A 6,159-nucleotide genomic window follows, 5' to 3' on the forward strand; every position below is an offset into this window, starting at 1 on the left:
GTCAGAAGAAAAGGAAAAAAAACACATTTAAAGCATAAATGAGGATGTTTTGTTCATATTTATAATAATAGTTATTATTTTAATTGTGCAGCAGTGGGGCCGTCCGGTGCAGAGTGTCCTTTTAAATTGATCATTGAAATGCTTCAAATACAAACATTTCTGCACTTCCTCTCCATTCGTCACACATTTATAAATGTGTCAGATGTGAAATCAGATCGCCACACGCCTGCATGAACACACACTTTATCCTCTATGTGCACTGGAGTTTATTTATAGCAGCGATAAGTTCATTCATAAAACCCTCCTCCACCCCACTGACTTATAGAGGCTGCCACCACCAACGGAAGAACTAATCAAGCTCCACTTCCTCAAACCCTCACACTTCCACTTCCTCCCCCTCCTCCTTCTTCTTCAAATCAATTAGTCATGATCCCGCAGGATTATAAGAGGAGTTTGCTCTCAGATAATCCCGGCTGTGATCTGCTGGGATCGATGCAGGATGCAACTTCATGTGGAAACTCGCAGTGAAAAGTGTACATTGAGCTTGTTTTTCCACTCTGACCACCGGGCGAGTGCAGGAGCAGAGTCCAAAGGATGGAAAAAAAAAAAAAAAAAATGAAAGGAGAGAGAAAAAAAAAAGAAGAAAAACTCACCCCCATTAACTGAACTTCAGAGGAATTCCTCACTTTACATATGGAATGCACTTTAGGTCAAAGGGCAAAGGGCCAGAGGGGAATCTACCCGCGCCCAGGCAGGCAGACCTTATTTAAACAAGCCAGGAATGCCTGTTTGGAAGAGAAGAAGAAGGGAAAGAAAAAGAAGTAGGAGAAGAAGAAGGAACCTCTTCCATTCACAGGAGCAGGGGGGGCATCACCAAGAAATACCAGTGCTTTTGAAATCACTTTTTATTATGATATTATGAGCTTTCCCACATCTCTCTCTCTCTCTCTCGCTCTATATATATATATATATATATATATATATATATACATATATACATATATGTATATATATACTGTATGTATAAGTATAAATGTATATGTTCTCCACTCAGACTGAGAACAGTTTTATAAACAAACTCCACTGCACATGAGGATAAAGGGTGCTGTGATTTGATTTCACGTCTGACACATTTGTAAATGTGTGACGAGTGCGGTCAATCCTCTTTTAGACTTTGACTCATTTCCCACTAACACAGCTTTAAAAAAAAAGAAGTTGTATAAATCCTCGTTTTCCACGCTCTTTAACTGTATCATATATATATTATTCTGTGTTGCTGGTTTACAGCACGTCATGGAGGGTGTAAGGTTTTGTTTTTACGGCAGCAACACCCACACAATAAATTCTAAAATCTTTTACATTCATTCACACTCCCACGTTCAGTATGTATGAGTACACGTCCTCAGAACTCAGCATAACAAGTTTGACACCTTTGAAAGTGACATTTTTTGTACCTCTCTGTGCGCGTGAACGTTGTAAGGTACTGAACACTCCTCTACCGTGTAAAACACGGGCTATTCCTTTACCAGTTGTACCAGTTTATAAACTCAGATAACATTCGGTTTCAAGACATTTCGTTTACTACTTCACGCAGTTCCAGTCTTTTAATATCAGACATTTTATGAATAAATAGATGTTTGAGTTTCAACCCAACAAACAACAAAAATTCAAGTTCCACAAAAGTCTTTTAATATCACAAATGATATTTTCTAAATTCACGTCATCGTGTATGAACCGTCTACGGTGTAAAATAAACACGACTCCTGCACCACCGACTGTATTTTTATGAACTCGTAGGTTTGTTTAAAAACCCGACAAAACAAAAAAAAAGATTGATTTAAATGTTGGTGGATGTTTTAAGCAGTTTCGGTCATGTCAGAAAACACATTCTCTAAATTCATTTTCTTTTCTTTCATGTCATCGTCTATGAATCACTAGATGTTTCTGCTCCACTACGGTGTAAAATAAAGACGATTCCTGCACCAACTGTATTTTTAGGAACTCGTACAAACAACAGATGAGCACAAAATGACTCATTTAAATGTCGTTGGATATTTTTGCGCAGTTTCAGTCGTTCAGTGTCAGAAAACAGTCTCTAAAGTCTCACAACTGTTACATTTTGGAGTTGGACTCCTCTAAAGTGTAAATCCCAGCTTCAGTTATTCACTAACTGGGAGTCACTGAACATCCTCTCATTTGAAATATCAGAATCATTAAGTGAGGAACTCTGCAGGCAACTCTCTCTCTCTAGCTCTAAAAAAAAAGAAAAAAAGCCCTTGCATTCTAGGTGAAGGCAAACCTCTCCATTTTTAGGACTATCTCGCCAAAGTTTCTCACAAATGACGTGCTACAATCCCCATGGCTGTGGTGGAATTCTGTCCACTTCAGGGCTTCAAAGCTGCACAGAACTCCTAGGTTCAAGCGCCCAATAGGTGACGAGGGGTGGACCCTGCCTGCCTTGACCTCACCGACCTTCTCCAACCTCCCCCACCCAACCAACCAACCAACCAACCACCCACCCGGTGTCCCGCTCCTCATCCCCCCACCGTCCACTTCATCATCCGTCCATACACACAGCCACTGGCTTGGCTCGTCCCATCTGTCTGGTCTCATGTGCGCCGCCAAAAATTTTGAATTTAGGAGTCGCAGTTGCCACGCCATTAACGGCACCTTTTTCACTCCATTTAGAAGTGACTGTTCACAGGAGGTAAAATGGATTTGCTCAGTGGGTGTAATCACATTTTCCAGAAAAGAGACGCTCTTTATGCGTCCCCTCATTCCCCGCTCCACTCGAACAAAAGCATTTATCCTGCATTTGTCATTTTAATACACCGATTCTCCACAGAAGTGTAATCACAGAGCAGCCAAAGTGAATCAGACAGACAAGGCTTTTAAAGCCACTGTAAAGTACAAACTCTAGGAGGGGGAAAAAAAAACTCTTTCAGGATGTTATTCTCATTCTACAGCAGCAGCTCCCTTTTCTTTTTTCTCTTCTTCTCCTGCAAATCCTTGACTCAGCGTCTTTGGATTGTCATTGAGGCAGCCATTTTCTCATGAAGGCTCACAAGATCCTTTTCCCCCCACTGCCCTGCAGGAATCAATTACCTTACTTTGACGAGGCCTTGGCTTTGCATTTCAGTTTGACTTCCTGATCACTGCGTGATTTATGTCTTTTATTGTTGTGAGTGTGCAGCTTCTCGTGCCTTATATGTGTGTGTGTGTGTGTGTGTGTGTGTGTGTTGGTGAGCCTCACTGTGGAAAATGTCCTCGCACCGCTGTGGTTTGAAGGTATTTCTGTACACAGTGAGATACATAGTAGATTATCCTTAAAAACCGTTATTATTGGACGTCGAGTTCATCATTTTTGGTCGTGATGCTCATGCATGAAGTGAAAAAAAAAACCCAAAAACACCAAAAGGAATACAGTGTGTTTTGAGTTTAGAAGCCTCATTAGGCCTCTCACTGCTTCTGGATTCTCTCAAAGTGTTTTTAGATGTTTGTAGTGTGTCTCCATCTGGTGGAGAAGAGTGGACATACACATCAAACCCACATCATTGCAGTAACTCCGGTATGGATCGGCATGTTCAGCAGCTTCACATTTGTGCAAAACACAATGTTCCCGCCAAAATGAAACAAAACAGCCACTTGATTTAAATATGAACATGGAAAAGTAGAACTAAGTCTCTTCCGTTGTCCTTTATAGAGACAAATGCATGTCTGAGACAGACTGGACAGGACTCTGAAAGTCCAAATTGAACATTATGTGCCAATTACAATTCATTTTTCTCCATCATTTTTAAAAAAAATTGCTCCTAAAGACATATTAACCCACATATTTTAATTTCATGATGATTAATTCCATCAGCAAAGCGACTGGAGATAAAATCAAATCTGGTTTACGCTGACTTCTTGGCAGTGGGATTGTGGTTAACCTCTGCTGTAGACACATTAAGATCTATAGATAATAATACACAGGCATATAAGTAGTGTATTAACTGTTATATGTATTAGATAAGAGTTCCCTCTTCAGGGTGCACCATGTGTTGTTATTGTTAACAGATGGGTATCAAGTTGTTCCTTTCTTCTGTTACAAATCACCACATTCTCACATTTTGTTTGTGTTGAAGCCCAGTGAAAAGAATCAGGAAGCAGCGAGCAGTGAACACGTCTACAACGCTCAGACGATGGTTTGAAACAATAACACTAGGCTGCAGATAACGTTCAGAATTATTTTTACCACCTCAATTTGGCACTTTTTCCTTGACGAGTCTCTTGACATAATTTGAACTTCCCCTTAGTTGCATATATAAATGTCCCTGCATGGAAAAGTGGATTAAGTAATGTTGGTGATCATTCACCTATGTATAATGAAGAAAAAAACTGTGCAAATCATGACTATAAAATCAAGGGAAATGAGGCTTTCCAGCAGTAAACAAAAAGATCCTCGAGAAATTAGATCCAACACCCAACTGTTATTCTTTTTTGTTTCTTTTCTGAGTGTTTGTTAACATGATTATGCAAAAACGACGAGGCTGATTACCAGACTGATTAAATGAAAACAAGCTGGGGAGGAGTGGAGAAGACTGAGATGGAGTTTGTCAAGAAATAATGCATTAATCAGTGTAAAACAAAACATGTAAAGTCTAATATCTAGGATTGGGATCAGACAAACGTGTCCTCAGTGAGAGACAGTTGACACGGGCACATGGCCGCCTTCGACAAATGCAAATGAGGCTTTAAGAGCAGGTGAACACAAACAGAACAATGGCTTTACAGTTAGAGTCATGTTTATTTACAGCAGAATCCTGAACAGGGAGGAGGAGGAGGGGCGGAGGGAGGGAGGGACGGGTTAAAAGGAGACAAGGTGTTTTAGATCGAGCACTTTCAGGATTCATGTTTCACTACACGGTTCTTAATTTATTTTATTCACCATTTTTCTATACAGAATCCATTCATTCAAAAATATCAATGCTCCAGCAAAACAAGAGTCCTCTGCTGGAGGGGGGAGGGGAAATTCAAATAAAAAACAAACCTCTAAAGCACTAAAGGGGAAAAAAAACAAACAAAAAGGGGGTAAAAAGAAACACATTTTCTATATAAAAAGGAAAGTTTCTTTATCACCATGATCGTCATCAATTATGTATATATGTACATATACACATACAAACACGGTTATGTGTGTATATATACATATATATGTATATAAATCTATATATTTTCTTTCCATGTTCGTTAAGAGGTGATAAGGAGTTTGTGTGGTTCAATTAAGTCTGAGGAGACGACTGCACTGAGCAGCAGGCCGGACGTCCCCAACCCCCCCCTCGACAGCGCTCAGATCTTTATAATCAGCCTGTGTGAATCAGGAGGTCAGAGCTGAGCCATCGCAGTCTTTCTGAACCCCGCAGCCTTTGTCCCACTCACAGATACAGTAGGTCCAGTGCCTCATTGTCCGGCCAGCAGAGACTCAAAACTGCAGTGGCTTTGTCAAACGCAGTCTTGAAATGATACACTGTACACGTCACATGCATGGCCAGATCAAATAGAAAAAGTTACAAAAACAAAATAAACAAAAACAGCAAACTGCATCGTTCCGTACATCTGTGTCCGTGTGCCGTCGCACCTTTTCCAGTATATATTACATATTAACTGACAAGCACCACAAAACAGTTGAGACAAAAAAAAGAAAGAAATAAGACTGTTGGGTACAAAGTGGTGAAATAATAATAATAAAAAAACATTCTATGGGTTAGATTTAGTTTCTATTTTTTAAATTTTTGATTTCTGAAGGGCACAACTGATTTTCTCTCTGTTCTAGGTCCAAACAGACTTAAAAATGTTATATCACACACACACACACACACATACTCACTTTCTCTCCCCCCCCTCTCTCTCTCTCTCACACACACCATCCAGGAAAAAAAAAAAACTGTGTATAAACCCAAACATTATGTTTTCATATTCCACTAACCCTCATCTCCAGGCTTCGAGTCCAAGCTTTCACAATAGTCAGGTCTTCATCGACTGAGGTGAAACATTTACAAAGTTCAGGTGAGATGTGCTTCTTCTCATTTTGTCAAAATATATATGTATAAAAAAAAAAACATTTTACAGACGTCTGAAAGTGGACATGTGTGTGATGTGTGTAGTGTTTCCATGAGG

This window comes from Solea solea, chromosome 19 (genome assembly GCF_958295425.1).
Source record: "Solea solea chromosome 19, fSolSol10.1, whole genome shotgun sequence".
In the NCBI taxonomy this organism is placed as follows: Eukaryota; Metazoa; Chordata; class Actinopteri; order Pleuronectiformes; family Soleidae; genus Solea; species Solea solea.